At 37.8% G+C, this 23,142-nt stretch overlaps 1 long non-coding RNA gene across 2 annotated transcripts in view; it reads right to left on the reverse strand.

Annotated features, from left to right (window-relative positions):
• The window catches only part of LOC110402451, a 128,186-nt gene that overhangs the window by 90,333 nt on the left and 14,711 nt on the right, over positions 1 to 23,142 (reverse strand). Inside the window, exon 1 of one of the 2 annotated variants that reach the window (XR_002441091.1) lies at positions 18,575 to 18,682. The exons of the other annotated variant lie outside the window; for it this stretch is intronic. This is a non-coding gene — a long non-coding RNA (uncharacterized LOC110402451). Of the gene's footprint in view, positions 1 to 18,574; positions 18,683 to 23,142 lie in introns of those variants that run through there. 2 annotated transcript variants of the gene reach the window in all.

The following is a 23,142-nucleotide window of genomic DNA, read 5'->3' on the forward strand; positions in this document are numbered from 1 at the left end:
GCACAGCACTGCAGGCCAACAGAAAGGAAGAAAACATTGTGCCCCTCTGAGCAGGAAATCCAAGATGCAGATAATTCGCTGCAGCCATCAACAGCCCCAGACCCCATTGGAACTCCAGCCAGAGCTGTTCTCAAACCGCCGCTGTCAGGCTTGGAAAACCCTGAGGTCAGATGGGGCCTTTCCCAGCAGCCAACTGCTGGACAACCATCTGCACCGCAGCACAACGGGTGTGTGTCCTCACCGAGGACCCCAGCAGTGCAGAAAGAAAACATTAACTCTGAAAAGCACATTCACACTCACAGGGGTCATCTTCCCATATAGCCTCTCTATATTAATTTTCATTTGCACAGAGTGCTTATCTTCTTCAAGGATATATTCTCTACACAGCCTACATACAAAATATTTGCATAACAGTTCAAGCAGATCAACTTTTGTTCAGAGATGAGATTTTCTGCATTAGACACTTCTTAACCAGATATTGCTCCCAAATTGTTCTTCAGACTAACGCTTATAGAAAACTTATAGATGAGGCCTTCAATTTCTCTTCCCCAAAGTTTCAGACACACAAACACAGGCAAAAATTTAAACATTTAAAGACACTGAGGTACTTTCCTGAGCCACTTCTAAAAACAGTTTAGGCTTCAATTTACAAATAAAGGAAAAAAGTAAGAAGTATTTCATTACTCAGTGCTGAATGTTTTAGAACAAGATGTACACAGCGAGAAAAAAAAAGTCTGGACAGGTGGGTTCACTTGTAACACAACTCTTGGGCAAGAGTAACTGCAAATGACTGAGGAGAAGAATCCTACGCTGCCAACCATTGCTTTTAATGTCTTAGTTCAGTGAAAAGAGATCTTAAGAGTTTTTGTTGTGATGGCATTATTCCCGGAAACCAGTTGAGTACCAGCAGTTCGATATACTTTACAGTTTTTCTTTTTCAGGATAAAGATAAAAACTATAAAGGAATATGCCTAACTAATTTAAGAAGTCATATGGGGTGTTAGTTTTGTACGTAAATTCTAAACTGTTCCTTGTTTTCTACTGAGGAAATTGTTTTAATGCTTACAGTTATGCTGCAGTACTTGTAAAGGTAATGAGCTATTCAGCGTCTATTCTGACTGAACTATTTTCAACTCGTTAGTGCTTTTGACTGTAATTGACTAATTAATATCTTTAACTTTTTCCCCATCAACAGTGTTAAATAAAGAAACTGCTGTTCCAGAATGGTAAACTTTTAATTTACAATAGCAAGCTTCTCTTCTAATCTATTTTTGGTCTAAATTTTCTCCCAGTATATCAAATTAACAAGAAATCAAAACTTTTTTTCCTATCTATAATCCTTCATTCCTGTACATCCCATAAGACGGACAAGAAAAATTAATTTAATTGACTCCATTGTTTCTATTCAGGTTCTCAGTACTGCAGTACTCAGTTTATCATTGGTAAAGGTTAATTTTAAAAGGTTTGAGTCAGTTAAAAAATAATGATAACACAATGTGAAACATTTCTGTTTATCTTCTTTATGGTCAAGTGTGGAACCTTTTTTTTTTTTTGGTCATTTTGTTGTTGTTTTTAAAGCTTTTCCATGAAAAACCTCAAAAAATCTTAAAATACTAAACATCTCCATGCTACCATACGATGCTGTCACATATAGTTCCCAAGGTCAGTTTTCTATCACTTTGTTATTGCCTCAGTACTCAATAACAACCAGTGAGCACAGGTAAGGTCCTCCCTCTGATTCAGTTATCTGCACCTCCCTGGACACAAATACGACTTTCTCCTATTTCTTTCAGGCACGTTTACACGTGGCTATTTCTGCTGGCCACCTACTTCTTTGATATCAAGTCCTACTGGTATTTTGCTACTGCAGAGGAATACGTATAAGACTAGCTCATATTTCATAGCATTGAAATAAAACAAATCCCAGCCTGTGCTTCTAGTAGAAGAAATTAACTTGAGTTTCCCTTGACTCCACAATAAAATACATCTCAAAACATTTTTGGCCCTTAACAAGGTCTGCAGAGCCAAGAACCTCAGTGTCAGAAAACAACGCTGATACTTTCAGCTGTTTCCTGCCAATAACTAACACTAGCTAGCCTGTCAGTCAGTCAGCAACGGCAAGTAAACATGTTACTATTATTTCAGAAACCATCCACCTTAAAATACCCAAACTGCACCTTAAAGCATTCTATGAAATATTTACAGTGGGAACAGTTTCATAAAGAAAAAACAACCTACAGTTCACCAAAATACAACTGGAAGTTCATTTTTAAGTTTAAAATTGTGATTATACACCATCCAGCTAAATAAAATAGTCAGGTCATCATTTCTAGGTCCCCAAAGCTCAAAGATGTGTCCTCTGATGAGGAACCAGGGAAGGAATACAAATGAAGTCTTTGCACAAGGTGAAGAGTTTTCCTTGTTTTCCATTACTCATAACCTGTCTTTTTTGGGGAGGTTAGGGGTCATTTGCTAGTTGAGGAATATCTGCAATGACTTTTTCCCTTTTCTCACGTTTTACTTGGAGTATCCTGACAGCACAAGGGGCACTGCAACTGACTGGTTTACTGCTCTGGCAGCAGAATCCCCCCAGATTCCTGAGGTCACCAAAGCAATACATGAGATACGAGCATAAGCTGTTCCCCACCCACTCAACAAACAAAGGAGAGTGTTCCTAGCAGCACAGGAGTAAAAGAAACCAAAAACAGGGAAAAAGGATTTCACTGCTGAGGTTTTGGTCTGACCCCGAGTTAAAGCTGAGCACGTATTTATTCCTTGTCAGTTTTCACTGTAACAAGGCTAAGCTTCCCCAGCAGGACGCACTGCAAGAAAATAACTGCGTTCATTAATCCATCACATACCATGGGACACGTGCCAGTGCAGCAGGACCTCACAGAAACAAAGTAGAAGGTGTCTAAAACTGCCTTCTCTTCACGCAGAGAACAGCTCCGCTATCTCTCAGCCTTTCTGCAATGTGTTTGAGAGAGAAACACACCATTTTAGAGAAGGTTTAGAGTCAGGCTGCCTCAAAGCACAAGGTCTCTTTCAAACTTCTTTAAACATTTAAAAAGAGCTCAGCTATATTACAGCAAATTTTAAAATCCAAATTTGTGTACACACTTCATGGTTTGGTCCAGTATCACATACCAGATTACTGAAAACACCTGCAATGGATAACTGGATCTGCTCCAACTTCATTAGAGTTTCTTTTCAGCGACTACTTTTATTAACACAACAGCACTAACTCCAAGTTACCTTGTTCAAATACGGGCCTCTGAATTTGAATACGAGTGCTACAACAGCTATTTTTTTGTGTGAAAACAGAATGTTTTAAGAAGGCAATAATGACTCTAAGAGACACTTTTTCCTCTTACAATTACTGACCTCTCTGTAGAGGGAGAATAAGGGAAAAGAAAAGATTAAAGACTTCTAATGAACTAGCATGAACTGACTTGTCTCCTGCAGTAACCTTAAGATTCTCTCCCTTAATGTGTGTTCGCATAGGAGACACTTTTGGGAAGAAAAAGAAAAGAGCACTCTAACACAGATATCAGTCACATTATAAACTGTTATCAGTTGTGAATCCAACACAGAGGAAGGAAATTATTTAATGAAACCAACTAGTATGAACACAAATAAAGTGATACTTAAAAGCCAGGGACTACTATTTTTTTTTTTTTTTAACTACTGTAAAGTCTCTGCTTAAGGACACTCGCAGAAGGTCAAATGTGCCACCTGTACACCTGATCATTGTTAACAAGAAAGTTTTAGCTTGCTGCGTAACAGTCCAGGACAACTGGATGAACTGTGTACCCTAGGTAAGTGAATTTTCCCATTAATAAAACATAATTCCTTAACCTGGAAATGCTCATCTTCCATTCCTGTATATCAGCAAATGCAATGTGACTGAGTTACTAGAGTAATTCCTCTGATAACAAGTCAAGCATACAGAGGAACACAAACACATCCTTGCCTCTGTAGAGAAAACACACAGAAAAGGCTTCGGTGGTGCGTTTCCCAAGTCCTTCGTTCCAAGCAGGGGCTGTGCTGAATGTCTCAGCTCTGTAAGAGAAACTGTAGTATACATCTTATTTTCCAAAGTGCATCCTCTCACAGCACCAGGAGGACAAGCTGGAATAGCTGACGTGAACGTGACCAAGCAAGCCCAACACACAGCATGATCTCAAACATCTCCTGTGCTGCATATGATGCAGTGTTAAGTGATAGTTGAGTATCTCTGCTTTAAAATGCTTTTTACAGCACAAGTGCCACTTCATTCTCATGTGATGTTTTCATTCAGCCGGACAGGTGCTCTTGCTGCTGAACATCCCAAAAAAGAACATATAAAATATGTATTCACAAACATCTGTCTCACTTTGACTTAAATGCCTATTGAGTAGCTTCTTTAAGCATGAGCAAAAGGTTTTTTACTTACTTTGACCTTCTAAGAAAGCTTCTTGTGCTGTATGGCAGAAAACACGGGAAAGGAATCTTAGCTACTAAAATTGTGGGCACTGGAACTTGAGTTCAGAAAAACAGAAAAAACTTTCAAGCTGTCTTTAAAAGCACTGAACATCCTAAGGCAATAGACTTCTCAACAGACAAAGTTTCCAAAACTTTTTTAGAAAGGAAATATCACCAATGTGTAGAATATATTTATTTTTCTGTTGTCTATATTTACATACAAAGTTTGTGTTTTAATTTAAACTATGGAATAGACGCTTAAAGAGAAAAGCACATTCACCTCAGCACTACTTCACACCCTAAGTCCGGAAGAACCACAGCAGACGATGATCTACTGCAATCATGCCATGGCTGGTGGTGCCAGATCACTTTGCCAAAACACTGGAATCCCTAGATATCAGAAGTATGTAGGTTGCTCCAAAAGTAATACCTCCTATTTGTTTCCATAGAAACCACAATACATACAAAGAGCACAGTAACACTATCTGATAGAGCAAATTTTCAGCTGCAAAACAGTTTTTCAACATCGTCACCACCACTAGCTACACGTTTTCGCCAATGATGAACAAAAGTCTGCATGCCACACTCACAACTATCTGCGTCAGCAGAAGTGATCCACTGTTGGTGTCGGCACAGCTGAAACACACCACCCACTGCCTCGCTGTGCTGACATCCACTGTTTGGTCTCTCCTTCAATGCATGGAGGAATTTAATGACACATCTTTGCTTCATACACAGTTCCCCATCTGACATCATTCTGTCAGACTGCCCCTCTGCTGCCATCTGTCACACAGCAACAAAGTGTAATGGAGTATTGGTACTGCCATACCACCAACATCTGCCTCTGACATCATGGGCCAACATGATAAAATAGGACACATTACTTTCAGAGTTGCCTTCATATTTCTTTCCTCCAGGCTAAATTGCTCTCTCTGATGCTAATTAGAGTGGGATTAAGAGTATTTCTCAACTTCCATAGTACTTTCAGTTGTTATACCAGTGCAAGTGCTGGAAATTATTATTGAAGAGCTATTAATTCCTAACACTGGATGCATTTTTATTTTGCTGTTTAATTATAAAAGCTCAACAAGGGCTTGAGAAAGACATGTTGCATCTTAGTTTCAGCGTGAGGCAATTTTGATGTAAAAGGAATTCAAGGTATCAATAAAATAAAAGCAAAAAAAAAATTGCCATGAATTTTTCAATGGGAATGCTTTCACTCCCATAACTCACGTGAAGCTTTACAGAAATATTTCTCTTTAATTTCAAGGAATCACATAAATAAAAGCATTTTTAAAGCCATCACGCAGAAAACCACAGGGGAAATAGTTATAAAGCAAAAAAAGAAGTATGATCATGACATACATCGAAGATTAAATTTAGTCAGAAAATGTTTTAATGTCTAGAATAGTCTTTTTCTATCTGTTATGGCAGTATTCAGGAAGGTTTTCAGTGCAACAAAATTATAATGCAGAATGAAAATGCTAAATTGCTGGTGTTACCAAGCTTTGCGCAAAGAAGTTAACAGACCCTGCTCTCAGAATACTTGCTGGAGGATACAGCTTTGCTTGTTATTTGGCTACTCATCCCACCTTAACAGTGAGAATGAGAGCTAACTTCTCAGTTAGCTTGCTGCATCTTTAGTAGCTAAACAAATATATCAGATTAAGACTTCTCTAAATGCAAGAAAAAAAAGTTTCAAGTCTTACAAGAAAGTAAAAGGGCATAGCTAACCTCATAACGATAGTCTGAGCCAGGAAAGAGACATAAAAACACCCAGAGCTAAAAAGTGTTCCCCAATATGCTATTCGGTATCAGCATCCCATCAGACTAGTCTTAGTGCAGCTCAGAATTACACACAGAAGAGACTGCATAGTAAATATAATAAACCTAAAGGTTATTGGCCTTGTTCTAACATCTGAATAATTCCGAGGCAACGGTAAGAAATGTTAACTAAATCTGAAAACATTCTATTTAAAAAATGATTATAGAAATAACAACATGTAGTGATAACTGACTTCTGTCCACGATGACAGAAATAAAAATAAAATTGATTTAGATGTGACAAGAGTAAGCGGTACTCAATGAGGAAAATAGATCAATCATTTAATGGAAAGCCGGGATTTTCACAAAGGAAATTATTTAGAAATTATTAAAAAATACCGATTTATTCTAACGTTTAGAAACATTAATGGACAGAAAACAGAAAATATAATAATAAAATCTCATTAAGACGTGATTCTACGTGATTTTTTAATATCATGCTGAAGTACACATATCTAAAACTAGACTGTCAAAACCTACATATCTGTAAAGACCATCATTCTCTCCACCAAAAAAAAAAAAAGAAAATGCTTGCATTTTCTAAGGATTGTTCTGCAGAATCCATTTCCATTATTTCTGCAGGACAAAAGTCAATTAGGTATTAGGAGTGACAAACTGTTAGCTAGATCAACGCATCAGTAGGAATGTCGTAAATTACATTTTAAACGTGGATAATTTTGAATTAGACTAGGCAGGACACTACTATCTGCACCTGACTGTAAAACCCTATTTTGGAAGGAGAAGAATAAGTAAACCTAAGTAAACCTATCCCCTGCTAAATTTTATATTATTAAAACAATTCTATCAATACTACAAGGAAAAAAAAAAAGCAGCTATCTAAACAGGTACTTCCCTTCATATAATCAATTTTTTTTTTAATTTACCTTCTACAAAAAAAAACTAGCAAGTATTGGTGCAGGCTATATAGATTAATTAATCTTTAATACTGCTGTAGATGTTTGAATATTTAAGGCCATTTTCATTAATGACTACAACAATAAAATGATTTCTTACAGATCAATCCTTAAACATCTTTTCCCGTTACTTGATCCTTCAATTTCCAATCTGAATGGAAAATAAATATTACATAAAGGGCTTTCTGACTAAAATCTTTTCTCATTGTGCTCATCGTTATCAATTCCCTGAGTCAGCTGGTTATCACAGCAAAGAGAGACAATGCCTTTTGCAACCCGAACAGGTTTATTGTTGTTTTTACTTTGACAGCTCATTTTAACTGTTTCCACTGGCAGGGCTAAGCAGCACTGCTTTGTGACTCGGCATGTAGTAGTGAGCCTTGCTCACACCCAGTACGAGGCTTGCCACCAGCAGGGCACACATGCCCACCCTGACTTCTTTAGTGCCTACCTGAAGACTCCCTTTGTGACTGGCATCGGCCAGGATGGGCATCCCTGTGTCAGCCCAGTCCCAAATCCAGCGGCCCCAGACAGCTTAGCACACAGTGTGAGGCCGTGCACTTCTTAGCAACCAGCTGGCACATTTTGCCCAATACCATTTTGGGTTTGCATACTGTTGATTCACATACTGCTAATTTTTTTACCCCACTGTCTAGCTGCAATATCTGATGCAGCTATATTTGAAGATCTACCTCCACCAATTTTTTTCTTGAACACAGATTATTAATGTAGGAGAAGAAAAGTCAGATTTAACTAATTGTTTATCAATAAGAGTTAGAGGACTGCTCAGTTCTTTCTAATGCCTTAGTTCAGGAAATCTGATTTTTACAGACTGCTTCAGAACCAGAAGTGGATAATTTACGCATAGCAATAATTTGTCAACACTTAGAGACACTCCTCTCTAAGATACAGCAGTAATCTTTTCTAAAACTCTCCAGAAGTGTCAAAAAAAAGTGGATTCTATCTCAAGTTCCACTACTTTATTATTTTCCTTTATCCTTCTGAATTCTAAGTTGTTGAAGTAGCAATTCATTTGTGTCCACACTGTACCTCTTAGATAGGACTCACAGGACATAGAATTTATAGACATTTGTTTTATATACATATATAAAATATACACACATACCTTAATACAAAATGTTCAAAGCTGAATCATCTCTTATTATGTAAAATAAATAAAGCGACAGCTTTTCTCCCTAGAGGCCTTAAATTTTTCTAGAATATATATATATTCAGGAAGAATTAGCTTAAAAAAAAGCAACAACAAATACCAAACAGAATAACTTGAATCACTGAAAATAATTTCAAATGACTGCAGCTAATATCTCACCTTCTCAGTTTTTACATAAGTTTTTTTTTTTTTTTTTTGCTTTTAATATGAAGCCACCTGGAGTTTTCTATTGACTGCAGTGCACTTTCAATCAGGCCAGTAAGAAGCCCTTGATGTTTTCAGTCTTACACATAACACACATTTTCCCCAACATTTTAAATCCAAATGCAATACTCTTAAGATTTCACTATGACATGGCATTTCTCTGAAAATCAAATGAGAGTTCTTCTACAAAATAAATCATCCTTCCTTATACCATAAATTGAAAGGTTCCATCCTAGATTTGCTCTAGAAGTCTCAAAAGCAACGGGCTTGCAAGATGATACTTAAAAGAGGAGTTCCTTTGCTGTGCTTCCTTCCCTCCTGCCTCCAGGATGGATATTTTTTGGAAATGCTCAGACAGCAGAATTTGAACCCTCTTATTCCCTCTTGAAAGTCACTGTCAGTGGTGGGGGCTGGGAGTCCTCATGTTTACGTGAGGCTCAGTTTGTCTAGAATCCGACTACACCAACATCTGAATCACCTTCTGGGTACAAGCCATCTGATAATTTGGTGTTGAGCAGTCTACCACTCATTTGTTCTCCTAATGGCAATTGAGCTGGTAACAGGAACACATCTGCTAGCAAAAAAATGAGGAGGTTCTGGGGAATAGGGGCTTTACAGGGGAAAGGACTTTTAAAGGTCTCTCATAAAGGCATAATAAATTAGACTTATTAGAAATTATCTATAATATGCTACCATATATAGTGTGCCAATACCCTCTAGTGGATGCACTTGTCTGTGTTTATGTCACCCTGTATTAGCTGGTGTACTAAGTCCTAGAAATCTATAAGCCCTCTTAAAAAAGATTTTCCTAGCTCATGTGACAAACGACTGCAGTTTTGGAGCAAAGGTTTTTATTCATGTTCTGCACCCTACCATGCGAGAGGTTTAGTTAACGTAGACTCTATGACAGCTTCTCCCCCTCCTAGCCCATGTAACGATTAAAATCTTCATGGAGTTTTCTGACACAAAGTATGCATTCATATGGGATAATAAATAGCCATAACAGAAGGCAGCTTGACACTTCTGTATTTATGCCTTTTTGTTCACTAGCCTAACAATATCTTCTGTTATCATAAAGTGACTTATAGAACAATGTCAAGCTCAGAACGCGTGGAAGATGCAGCTCACACAAGCCAGACAGAGTGAGAAAGAAGCTTCCATTATCAGCAGAGAGGGAGTTAAAATTGATTGCCATACATACACAGCTTTGTGAATTGGTAACATTTCCCTTGGCTGCAAGACAAAAAGTCCTTACAATTAAATAGATATCCTACAGCTTATCTGTAATCATTTGCTATCAACCAGCAGAGACCAAAATACCACCCATTTTCCTAGCTTGCAAGTGCATACTTACTTGTTGGCTCACGTTGTAAAGTAGGGATTTTTAAGTAGTTTCCATTTCCTGGACCAATCATGCATATTTCTAAATTTAGCAGATGTGCCTGTACAATAGCAAGAGACTGTACTGAGTTCAAGGAATTTGTGGTCTTCAAATTGAAATTCAAATGCAAGGCTTTAGAAGGGCAACTAAACTATATGTACCTGTGTGCTGAAGGACAAAAGGAAAGATCTTCAGTGTGTAAAATTTTTTCCAACTTAAAAATGAATTCTACATTTAAACAAGTTGAAAGATTATTTATATTGAAACTTTACTAAAAGAAGAAATAAATGATCTGATTGTGCTATATGTTTTTCAAAAGCATGGTTAAAAACAGCTATGCTCACAAATAATACACATCCTAAGTGACATCCAAACATTCACTAGCAATTTCCTGCTAGACTTGATGCTTACAACTTATAAAACTGTTGTTGTACACAAAACATTACAGAACTGTTATTTATACTGCACTAAGTTTTCTGTAGTGAATAACAACCAGTGTCTTTTTTCTTTTTTTTTTTTACTACTTTGTAGTCTAACTAGGCAGAGCTCAGAAAAACATTGGGTTATCATAGTTAAAAAAAAAGTCACAAAGCACTGAACAGTAAAGTTAAATACCACATACTCTGGTGCTCCCCAGACCTGAGCGAATAAACTCTAAATTGAAATTGCTCGTGTCATTCTGCTCTAAGAGACTAACACCTTCCACAAGCAAGCAAGGATATTTGTTGACTTCATCTGATACAGGAACAGATAATATTCCATACCAGGGTCAAGTCAGAGAGAACCTGAGTAGGTCTTGGAGGGACAGCCAAGGAAAAAGAGTAAGGAAAGGTCTCAGCTACTGTAGGGCTTTAGAATGAGTGAGGAAACACAGCACTTACAATTTAATGGTGGCTTTTTACTCTATAATCACTATTTTACTATTAATTGCATGGAGTTTCTTCATAAAGTTCTAATCAATCAGTACTAACATGGCAAAACTAAAAACCATGTATAATTAAAAAAAATCTTACTACTCTGCGTTGGCATTTTGTTTTCTTGATTATAATTGCTCTTCCAATCATATATGTGGCCAAAACATGAGGAGGAAAGAATACAAGTAAAGAAGCAGCAAAACGAGTTTTCCTGGCATAAACAACTACCTCCAACACAAGACAACACAAAATTTGGAGCATTAAGATAACTGCTTGCAATCAATGCCGAGAATTAATCAGGTGTTTCAGTGATCAAAATCAATTTGTAAAAAAATTATCCATCATTAAAAGGGCCAAATTCCCAAAGGAATGTTTTCATTTTATCCCCCTGGAAACAAGCAGTGTTCAGATCTATCCTCCGTAGTAATAATCTCCTGTCAAATGAATAGCAGAATGACATCTCCATAGGCTTCACAGCATGAAAACAGGTAAGGACACACGAACAGAGAACAGCATAGGATATTTAGCTAATCTATTACAGTTAAATAGCACTGTTATTTTAGCACACATTCTCCATGAATTCAGCACTCTCAACTTTCTGTGCGTGGGCATTTATATTTTAAGGAAGAGGCACCATCAGCTAAGTTTTTATTATACAGGCAACAGAGTGAAGAAAAACATATTTCTATCAGATTTATTTTCCCTACTGAAGGAGTATATTAATAACAATACACTGGGAGCTAGCTTAAGTCCAAGGAAAGGATCCTACTTGATTTAATACCAGGCCAGTCTCTCTATATCTATTACAAGCAGACCATAGATCACTGTTTTTCACATAAGTATTTCTCATGCCAGAAATTTCTCTCTGCCAAATCTCCTCTAAGGAGGAGTGAAATAAACCTATTATAAACATGTTAAGTTGAGCTATCATAAATACGTAAAAGAAACTCGTACAGGCACACATCTGCTGTAGGAGGAGGAAGAGGACAAGCAGTCACTAAGTACTAAGCTATTCCCCTGCTAGGTTGCCAGTTCCAGTGAAACCCAAGAACAAGAGCTGCTACCAGGCCTGATAGCTGCTTCACATCCCACTTGTAGCCCCTAATCAGTTTTCACTAGGCAAGCAGCCACAGAACAGGAGCACTACTAACAGCTTTAATTGGCAGGATTCAGCTCAGAGTTTGGCGAGAGACAAAAGAAGGCTTAGATCCTTAGCACTTCTCCCCATATTGCTATGAGCTTTGTCCTTGTGCTGCCAGCAGCTTCTCAGCACTGGGAGTGGCCCCAGGAGATGCATAGTTCAGAGAATCATAGAACGGCTTGGGTTGGAAGGGACTTCAAGGATCATCAGGCTCCAACCCCCCACCGCAGGCAGGGCTGCCAACCTCCACATCTAATACTAGACCAGGCTGCCCAGGGCCCCATCCAACCTGGCCTCGAACACCTCCGGGGACAAGGCATCCACAACCACTTCAGGCAGCCTGCTCCAAGAGGAACTGTTTCAATAACTCCAGAGGAGCTACTTTGTTCCCCAAGACAAGTCAGGGTTACAACGGCACCCAGCCACTCTCAACTCTGTGTTCCAGCTAGAAGCATATCACCTTGGAGCCATGAATATGGACACAGGAAAAAAAATCTTTTCCTTCCTACATCCTGGCGGCAAACCAAAAAATCAATACCAGTTGCCTAAGTAAAATCTCAGCCTGACAGGGCCTCCCTGCTGGCTACACAGCAAAACTAATGGTCTTGTAGTGGTCTTTAGACAGCACAGGGATGTCAATATAATTTTGTTCCACTTTTCTTGCTTGCCAGGTCCCATCTGCAACCAATTCATAACCTTAGTTACTCACACCTTCGCACAAATGGACCGACTCTTCACCTACACACTTAGCTGTCCCTTTCCTCACTCCAGTGCTTCTCTGATCACTGTGACAGACTCTGCAGAGCATCCCTCCAAATCTGCTTTGCCTTTAGTATTTCACTAAAATGTCAATTAAAACTGGTTTCACCTCCCAGGAGCCCAAAATCTTCTATTCAACTTTAGGAGCAGTAGACAAAGCCAATTCCCATCTGACTAAACAAATAAGAAATAGGAGTCAGAAAATCAGAGAGATATTGAAGACTTCTCAATCTTAACCTCAGCATTTTCCAGAAATATTAGTTAACCTCTCAGGGAAAGTATCCAAATTTTTCCTATAAAGTTGTAAATTCATTTAGCCAAAGTGCTGGAAAAATACAGTGAATAGCTTTTGGTAAACAACACCATAAACACTTCTAAAGCCTTATATCTAAAATATTTACATTTTCTAAGCAGGCAACTGTCCCTAGAAAAACATAAACAAATAGACAAACAGAAACATCACCAAGAAAAATCAGATTATGTATATAGATGGATGCTAAACACACCTTCAAGGCAGGATGAGCACCTCTTGGTCAGCGTGGCCATCAGTGCTCTGAGTGTGCTGGAGGTTTGGGAGCCAGTGCCCCAGGCCCAAAACACACCAGCAAGCTCCCTGCAAGACATAGGCTCGCCAAGAAATAGCCAACTCTTGTAAAATCATATTTGTTAATGTGGTTGAACATGCAAAACAAATCAAGAATCAGCACCTCTTTGCTATGCCTCAGACTGGCTCAGCAGCGGGCTGGCAATGCCTGGTTCTGACTGAAGCTGAGGGAAGGCTCTCCCCTCCCCACAGCCACTGGTGACCAGCTGAGCACAACCAGGAGCGGTAACTAAACTTGTGGTAATAAAAGCATCACATTCTGATCTTGTACAAATATTGTCTTAAATTAAAATCCCACAACATGGGTGATTACGCCACCTGTCTAGCAGGTCTCATCGTCATCGCTGCCAACAAATCACCATATTTTACTCTGCCTCCCTTTGAGATGTGGACAATAGGTTTCTAACAAAATATTTTCTCTGATACCATACCAGCAAACATAAAGATATAAATTCATTGTATTGTTAACATCTGACTTTGAAACATGCAGGAACACACGTGATTACGTGTGTCAGATCGCAGCACCAGATAAAAGAAAGTTTTTAATCTTGCTAATCAAAACAACACTGAACAACTTCATTCAACTTCACATACTTTCACAAAACATAACGCACTCCGGCTTGCTGCTGCTTTTCGTATCTTTAGAAGCTTACGCAACATGGAAACACACCAGCTGCAGCTCCCAGCCCTCTTTCTGTAGCAGGGCAATCAGAACCCCGGGCCAAGCAGGTGGCACGCAGTTACCTGGGATTGCAGAAGGGGCTTACATGAGTGCAAGCTGTTAGGCCCCTGAAGTTCTCCTTCCAGAGGTAACAGTTACTGCAGAGAGGGCAGCAGTAGCTAAGGTGTAGAACAAGTTTCAGCAAGAACCAACTTTGTTTTTTTAAAAGAATAGCACAATAAGCAAAGCAAAGCAAAGCACATGCTTTTGGATAATGCTTTCTTAGCCAAGATTATGCTCTAAACAATATTGTCTCTTACACTCAGAATCAAAACAGTCGTATTCCAGCAGCGAAACACAAATACACACCACACGAACCAGCCCTCAAACGAGCCGTTTCCCGCGTCTGGGCTGACAATCAGAACTGCTCCTCAGTAATTCTCTTTGTAGTGCCTCCATCTGAAAAATCAGACTGTCACAAAGCCGTTCTTCATCTACCAAGCTGGTTAAAAGCAAAGACTTGATTCTGTTGCTCAAACACATGCATAAATACTGCCAAGCGAGATGTTCAAAGGTAGCTGAGACAGGCAAGGGACTTGAAGATGAGGGACAGAGAAATCCCTCACCCTTTGAGGCAGGAGCTAAGAGGGATTTTTATTACAACTGAATTGATATAGGAAAGCTGAATTCAGACTCAGTTGATCAGTAAGTAATTACACAAGTAAACAGCATGGAAATGATGGGCAACAGATATTTCATTTTCTACATAGTCAGTGTCAAAGAAAAAAGTTTAAGTCAAATAAGCACACTCTTCAACAGCCAAGCAACAAAGTTACTTGATAGGAAGCTCTTCTTCCCCTCCTTTTTTAGCATTTGTAACACAATGGAAAAAAAAAAAAACAGTTTGTTACCTAACAGAAGTCAAAATCATGAACTAATCTGATCCAATTTTATTTCAGCTAAAACTACAGAAGGAGTAGTTCTATGAAAAGGATGCAGGTCTAATAGAAGAAAACTCAAGTAAGCACGCCCAGCATCACAGTTAAAACAAGTTTTTACATAAACTAACACTAAGCAAAAATTGTAACAGTCCCCAGAATGAAAGAATGTCATAAAACACACGTCCTGAAAATTTCTTAATGTAAAATTACTTATACATAATAGTCAAGTTATCAGAGCTTTAACAGCTTTGCTGGATGTAACTTCAGTCACAAGACTAACCAAAAATTATCTCTGGGGCTTGCAGGGGCTGTAGCAACCAAGGCCAGATCATCTCATAGAATCGTGGAATGGTATGGGTTGGAAGGGACCTTTAAGATCATCTAGTTTCAACCTCTGTGCTACAGAGAGAGACACGTCCCTCTCGATCAGGTTGCTCACAGCCCCATCCAGCCTGGCCTCATTCACAAACTGAACAGACTGACTCTCTAGAGCACTTCTCTACCTGCTTAGGGACCAGGATTTCCCAGGAATTCACCTCCGTAATATTCAAGAACTGTTTTGCCACAAACTCTACATGAAAATTTTGAATATCCCAGCTAACTTCTCACTAAAAGTAGTATCTGTGCCCTCGCTGCTCCCCCTGTGCTGACCACGGTGAGGATATGAACACAGTACCCAGAAGTCTGCAGCAGTTGCTCATACATGCATTCACAGCATAAAAGAGTGGTTCACATTATTTCCATGAACATAGTCACTTGAAGGTTATCATATTTTTTTTTGTTTCCCATAAAGCCTTTTTGACAAAATATTTTAAACAATTTCAGAATACTGTTGCTATATCAAGATATGGGGTTTTAAAAAGCATTTTAATAAATCAAAGAAAGCAAAAATTCGCTTGTAAACATCTTCTGTGAAATAGAAACAAAGGGAAAGATTAACATCTTGTAGGAGAGAAGTGGGAGGCAAGTGATCTATAAAATATAAGACATTCAAGATAGTCACAAAAGGAGCTAGAAATACCAGGAATCATGAACAGAAGGAAAAAAAAAGAAAGAAAAATAGGGCATACGATAGTCTTCGAGGATTCTTATTGCATGGATGGAAGTGATAGATGTACACTACTCAAATGAAATTTAAGATTAGAATTTATGTTTGCTTTGTTAGGATGCATCATCTTATTTTACTTTACATTGTTCATGGGGAGCATATCTCAATTCCAAGTCTCTGCTAATAATACCCATTGCAGGCCTCCTAGCAAAACTGATCATAATGCTATTTATATACACTACTGCTTTTAAGCACGTCAGCATATAATTAGATCATTTTCACTTTCATTTCCAGTACAAAGGTTATTTATCTTCAGATAAGACACTTCAGAGCAACTAGAAGACATTCCATTATATTAGTGCAGAACAATAAGATTCAAAAACTTGTTTATTTCATGTAAGCTTGATGTTATAAGATATAATGAATTGTGAATTGTCACCAAGATAAATGAAAATTATTTCGTATTTGGACAATTTTGAATCAACATTAATTTTCTTTCTCATAGAGGCAATAACTGGGCTAAATCTCTGCAGGTACAATGTAGTCAAGTCTATTTAACCCATCCACACTGTTAGCAGTTCGGATTTTAAGACTGTGACCTGATCCAGAATCTGAACTCACACACAGTGTAACCTCTGAGTGTTATCTCATGTGTGTTATCACTTACTAAATTAACTCACTGGACAAAAAAATAAAATAATAAACTATATAATCAATATACAAGAGGTAAAATAAGCACAGAGAGAAATCGTCCTGTCTAGAAACTTGCATAAGAAAAATGAAGGAAAAAAATCAATTTTCACTAGTTTGCTAACAAAAGTAAAATATCTGCTAAGATTGAGACCTGATATTTAAAAAGATAACAAAACAAGTATGATTCACACTGAAAATAAGGAAAATTCTTAGTGAAAATTGCATTCTCACTGGGACGTATTTCACAAAAATTTATTATTTTGCCAAGGGCAGAAGTGTCACATAGAATTCGCATGGTAAGTGCTTGAACTGCAGCCTCTGAATGCTGCATGAAAAAGAAAATAACGCAGTTCACATTAATTAGAGGTCTAATGTTATATTTGATCTTCTGTAGAGTCTATTTACCACTAGTACAAACTCCTTGGCCAGGTACTTGGCCTAAGGAAGACCAAAATACCATTAAGATCTCAGTATCATGCAGACAGAGGAACCATGCATGCAGCTATAAGCTGTGTGTTCCGAAGCATTTGACTGAAGTATCCTTGCTTAATATCTGAAGATCTGATACCTACTCTAGGGAACCTGCTTTAGCAAAGGGTTGGACTAGGTGATCTCCAGCAATCCCTTCCAACCTCTACAATTCTGCAGCACAGCTTTGAACTGCTCCTGCTATAACGCATAAGGGAGAAATCCAGGAAGAGACAGTTCTCCCAGTTCACTCCTATTTAATTCAGAGAGGACATCTTTGTTTTTAACTCCCGCCATGGTTAAAGTCAGGTTATCAAAGATACCTAAACACCACCCAGATAGTAAAATCAGTATTCCAAATTAATAACCACAATCTATATTAATCTTTAAGACACTGTAACATGATGGAAAGTGCAGCAATGACAGTAGAGTAGCAAGGCCCTAGGCTGCAGCAAGCAAGGGCTTGCTCAAATGGAACAGCCATAGGCACAGAAACAAAGGAAAAAACCTGCTTACCCTTAGAAGGCCTCAGGTACACAGGGATATCCAGCAAGACACTTTTGCCTCCACTGCCAACCCTTAAATGAGGTCCGGGAAGGGGTGGGTCCTGGCTCCAGCCCTTCTGGTCACTCAGTGGCATCGCTTGCACCTGAGCTCCCCTGGGTTGGCCCTGCCTTCCCACCAGGTGCTCAATCACTTGTTCAAGCCATGACTTAGCATTTCTGCTACAGACACTATTTCATCGTACACAATATTTTAAATTATTTAAATTTTAGATTAACAACTTAGGAAGCTTTCACTGTTTATATTATGATTTTATAATTCCTTACAAAATAATTTTTATTTTATAGAATAATCACATCTAGAAGGGTTTACTATGTAGTGCATTAATTCAGTTTTAAGGTAGGGCTGTTCCAGTTACAATATCTCAGAGAACAAAACTTTCAGCCTTCTAACTGAGTAAGTTAGCAACTTCAGCTCACTGGTTTCAATCAAAAGAGGAAGGCAGAACAAGGACTTTTTATTACAACTTGATCCTCATCACATTTCTTTTATTATTTCAAAATTATTCAATTGAAACAACATCACACTCAGACAACTATGACTTCTTAAGTTTTAAAAACAATCCAGACTAAAAAGTAAATGCGAGTATTTCCCTTAACATTGCTCCATATGCAAACACAGAGTCATGCAATAAAAGCAGGACAAGATGTACTGAAGAAGAAAGCAAAACAGAAAGCCTAAGAGAAAAGTGAAAAATGAAACAAAAAGATTTAGATTCAAAAATACCACAGATAGTTTCTTTTTGAGTGCATTTTAACAAAAGAAAAAGAAATAAAGTAGAACTTGAGCAATTTTACCCCTCTGTCAGTAGTATCAAACATACCATTTATCCCAGAAGCAGGGAAGTCAAGATCCTGTTCTGGTAGGATTAGAAGATCACAGTTAAAGCTTACTCACAAGAAGTCTTTGTCCATGCAAGGAGAAAAAACTGTGTTTGCCCCACCTAAAGCAGCCCTCAGCTATTGCCCCCAGCTGACAGCAAAGTACAGCTGTCTCATAATAACTTACAAAAAAAAAAAAAAAAGAAGAAGAACTTGCCTACATGAACTAAACAAAATATCAGGTCACAATAATCCTGGGTGAGGGATCACACAGAGAGCTACTCTTTCCTTCCTACCAGAACCTTGTCTTAAGTGCCTCTGAGGGAAATTATCCAATATTTCTTGTTTTCACATTGTAAAGAAGACTCATTTTCCATTAGCAAGCACTATCTTCCTCTTTTCCTGGCTGCTGGCCACCAAGGAGGTTAAAGTCAGCCATTGCAGAAGTAGAAATAGCATATTATAAAGAATCATTAAGGGTTACTTCCTCAGTTTTCCCATTAAAAAATACTTGACTATCTTAGGACTGACTATGTGTTGCCTGACCCCCAGAAAAGAAAACATTATATACAACTGTTCCATACCATAAACTGGAAAAACATCAGTGAAATGTGAAGAAAAAAAAAACTACTTTTCCTTTTGTAGTGTATTCGTTAATACAACATTGTTTTATTTGAATAAAGATCTTTACGTTCATGAAAAGGCATAAAAAATCTTTGACAAAGAGCATGTAACGGTATTTGCAGGTATCTGCAAAATGAGACTCAGTTACTGCTTAAAGATAGATCCATATCATAGTATTATATTGCAGTGAAAATCATTATGATAAGTTAGATATGAAAATAGACCCAACATCTACAACAGCTAATGGAGATAGGAAAATGCACGAGTCAGAACTTCGAAGGAAGAAGTAGGAAATAGACATAGGGGATTTTATTGCTATTTTCCTCATTTAAAAATAAAAAATGAAAATCTCCCCCTTCCCCTCGTCAGTTTTTACAAGATCATTTACGCATAGATAACTTAATTCAGTTAAAAAATCCCAGGTGGTTTGCCTGATTTTCCCAACTTTGCTGCTGTTCACAGGTGTGGGTCTAACTCAAACCAGAACCAGTTTCAGGTTCCTTTGTAGTTCAACTCTACCAAGCAGCACAGCTGTAGCTATGGCCTCATTATGTACATTACCTACTGGTTTCACACTTGAATCTATTTTAAAGTCCTACATGTGCCTACCTATTAGCTTAATAATGAAGAGTGTATCAAAGATTGTGTTGCTAAGTTGACTGAAAAATTCAAAGCGTTCCCAGTGAGACAGAGCTGGTGAAACCATCAAATAACAGAGGTCACTGAATTCAGTTCTCATTGTGATATTGTTAGTTAATAGGTTCATGGCCATGGGCATCTGAGGCAGAAGAGGCTGAGGTTTTGAGTCTCTGGTGACTGCAAATTTGCCATTGAATGTAAGAATCAAAAAGTTAATCCAGGCAATTAGCTGGCTGAACATCATATGTCTCAGCTGTTCTGTACCTCACCCTAAAATCTGAGAAGCTCTTATTATACGTTAATTTAAGCAACTTCCTATGAGTAAAAGGGGAGTATCTAGTGATTACCGAGTCGCTAGACTATTACTGGTGTTGCTACAAAGCAAAATTTCTTTATAGCATGTGCTTGACGCATAAAGAAAGTCGAGTTTGTGAGAATTTGTAACAACAGCTACTAAAAAAAGCAGACTACACTTGCATCAAAATTTGAAAAAAATGGAATCCATATCTGCAACAAGGTTAAAACTTCTATACCAAAGTGCAAACATGGCCTATAAATACTGTAGCTCCTGACTAGAGTCTTTGCTGCTGCATGTCTTCAGTATTACTCTTATCTTCATCAGCTATATAATGCCAGTATCAAAGCTCAAGTTCCTCATACAGATCTGCTCTCACATTCTGGTTTCATTCACCTTGCATCAGAGACACTGGCTTATAAGAAACAAAAGCAACTCAGTGCACTATAGAACATGAGAGAGAAGTGAAATAACAATGAGCAAAGGAGACTGGAAAATACAAATGATTTCTAGAAATCCTATTTAATACAAATGGTCAAAAAACATTTAAAAAACAGCAAAAGTTTGGAGTAACTGTGTAAGCAGAATAGGAGGTGCAGAGTAGGAAATTTTGCAAAAGGTCTCAGACCGAACATATGACTGATGAAAGATGGTACTTTAGAGTGTAAGTGCTTGAAGAGATGCAATAAAGGCATGGGAGTTAGGTGCATTGTCACTGAATGATTTGGCAGCTGGTGGTTCACCTGAGATACAGATACACAACAGACACTAAAGTGGACCCAAGAGAGATTGTGCAAAATAAACAACAGAATAAGTTTGCTGTTCTAACCACCACAAGTTCTGTCGTGGTGGTGGTTGTTCATAGGCCTTGGTGATTAAGATTTAGGAATAAACTTTTTTTCCAGCAGATGAATACCTAACCAAACTGTCTTCCAGCTTCCATTCTCCCACTCATTAGATTTGGCTCAGCATCAGCCAAGTTTGTTCCCCCTGCGTATAAGAAGAAATGTAAGTGAAGTTCTTTTCTATGATCATCACAGCAAGAGAAGATTATGGCTTGAGATGAATAGTGATTTTGGTTTTAAAAAGAAACAGCCGAGAGTCTTATCATAGTCCAGGTCCATGAACTTTGGACCTGGAAACTATAGAAAGATTCTATTTCTGCATCATATTATATCAACTGGATAAATATAAATGTGAAAGCTTTTGTGGATAAGAGAAAAATCAAGACTAATATATATAACACAATATCTTAAAGGATATGAAAATTTTCTTAAGTACATGCATTCACAAATTCCATGAATTGTTAGTAGATCATTTTTTTCTTTTCTTATATAGTAAAAATATAAATTGCATCATCTTCTTAAAGACAGCAATGTTTAATGTTCAATTCCCATAGTCATGAGGATGCTAGTAAATATTTTTATATACTTTAATAGCATCTGATTATAATTTTGTGCTAATTACTTTAATCAGACCAACTTGAAGTGTGGTAGTATTTTTCCATAATTAAGGAATACCACATGACAAGCAGTACTTTTTAGAGCAATTATAGTACTTTCTAATGCTATAATAAACAAAGATCATGCATCTTAATTATAACCAATAAAAATTCCACACACATTTAATTATACGCTACACTGAAATTCCCATAACTTAAAAAAAAAAAAGCTGCTATGATTATTAAGATGTTGCTAATATGAGCTCACACTAATGGGCTGTGCTCACTATTAATGTCATTGCAAATAGTTTACATCAGGAATCTGTATCTCCAATTTAAATGTTAATGGACTGAGTCTTTTTCATTTACAGTGTAAGAAAAGAATAAAGCCACTGAAGTCAATGAGGTTATGTAAAACTGCTAGCTAGGCTACTGTTGGCTCTGTCTCCAAACCTGTAATATGGAGCATATCAAACGCTCACATATTTTACCCCTATATCCTGTCAATACAAAGAAAAAAAAATCCCAAATGCCATTGTACGTTCCGCACTGGATAGCATGGAACAAACTTATAGGTCTTTCATGAATGAGGTTGATAAAAGACCACAAGCGACTTCCGCAAATCATGGATCACCTTTAGGCAAAAAACAATGTCTGCTCCAGTTTAGCATGTGAAATATGACCTGATCCTAACACAGAAGTGCTATACCACTGCTCATCTCTACTGCAGTTTCTAAAGCGGTAGGTTTTTCTCTGAGGTGCCAATACTGAGAAAGAACAGTGACATACAAGTGATATTCAGTCTGTCACTATTGGATGCCTCCACCACTGAAAGCAATGCTCAAAGTTTGAACAGATATCATCCTTGTTTTCAAAAGATGATTTAGGAAGTTATTGCATAAACAAACCTCTTACTACAGCTTGTCTCACGGAATAGTTAAGGTTGGAAAAGACCATTTAGATCATCCGTTAGCCCAACTGTTGACTCTTACACTGTTTACATGGCATTGTAGCTACCATCTAAGTGCTCTGAAGTCCAGTTCTCAAAAGTTGTAAGTCAACCCTATCATTATTCAGACAGCTCAGAGACTATTCCTTCCTGTTTAGGAGTATAACTATATGAGCTCAGGCGACATAAAAATAATCATGTTCTAAAACAAGTCTGTCCTTAAAAAAATGCATGTAAAATAATTTGTCACTACTGTTTGTAATATCTAAACATTCTTCCGGTACCCAAAACTTGACAGATTCCTAGAGCCACAACTCAGCAGCTTGTAATAAACCCCTCATGGGACTAACATGCAACAAATCACACAAGAAAATGCAGAGATTCTGCCCTTCCCCACTCTAGCTCCGTTGTATCCCAATTTATGACCACTGTTGCCACAAATCCGTATCTCAGATACGAAGCTTTTGAGAAATTCCAACAGTCTTAATCAGGATTTAGACTGTCTCTAGGAAGATATTTGTGCTGTACTTTCCATACTTCCCCTCTGTAATTGCACTCCTCCTCTTATTGTCTCTACTTCTTACTGCTACTTGTGGTAAAAAATTTCAGTATTATGACATGC

The sequence above is a fragment of the Numida meleagris genome, chromosome 7 (genome assembly GCF_002078875.1).
Source record: "Numida meleagris isolate 19003 breed g44 Domestic line chromosome 7, NumMel1.0, whole genome shotgun sequence".
Taxonomy (NCBI): domain Eukaryota; kingdom Metazoa; phylum Chordata; class Aves; order Galliformes; family Numididae; genus Numida; species Numida meleagris.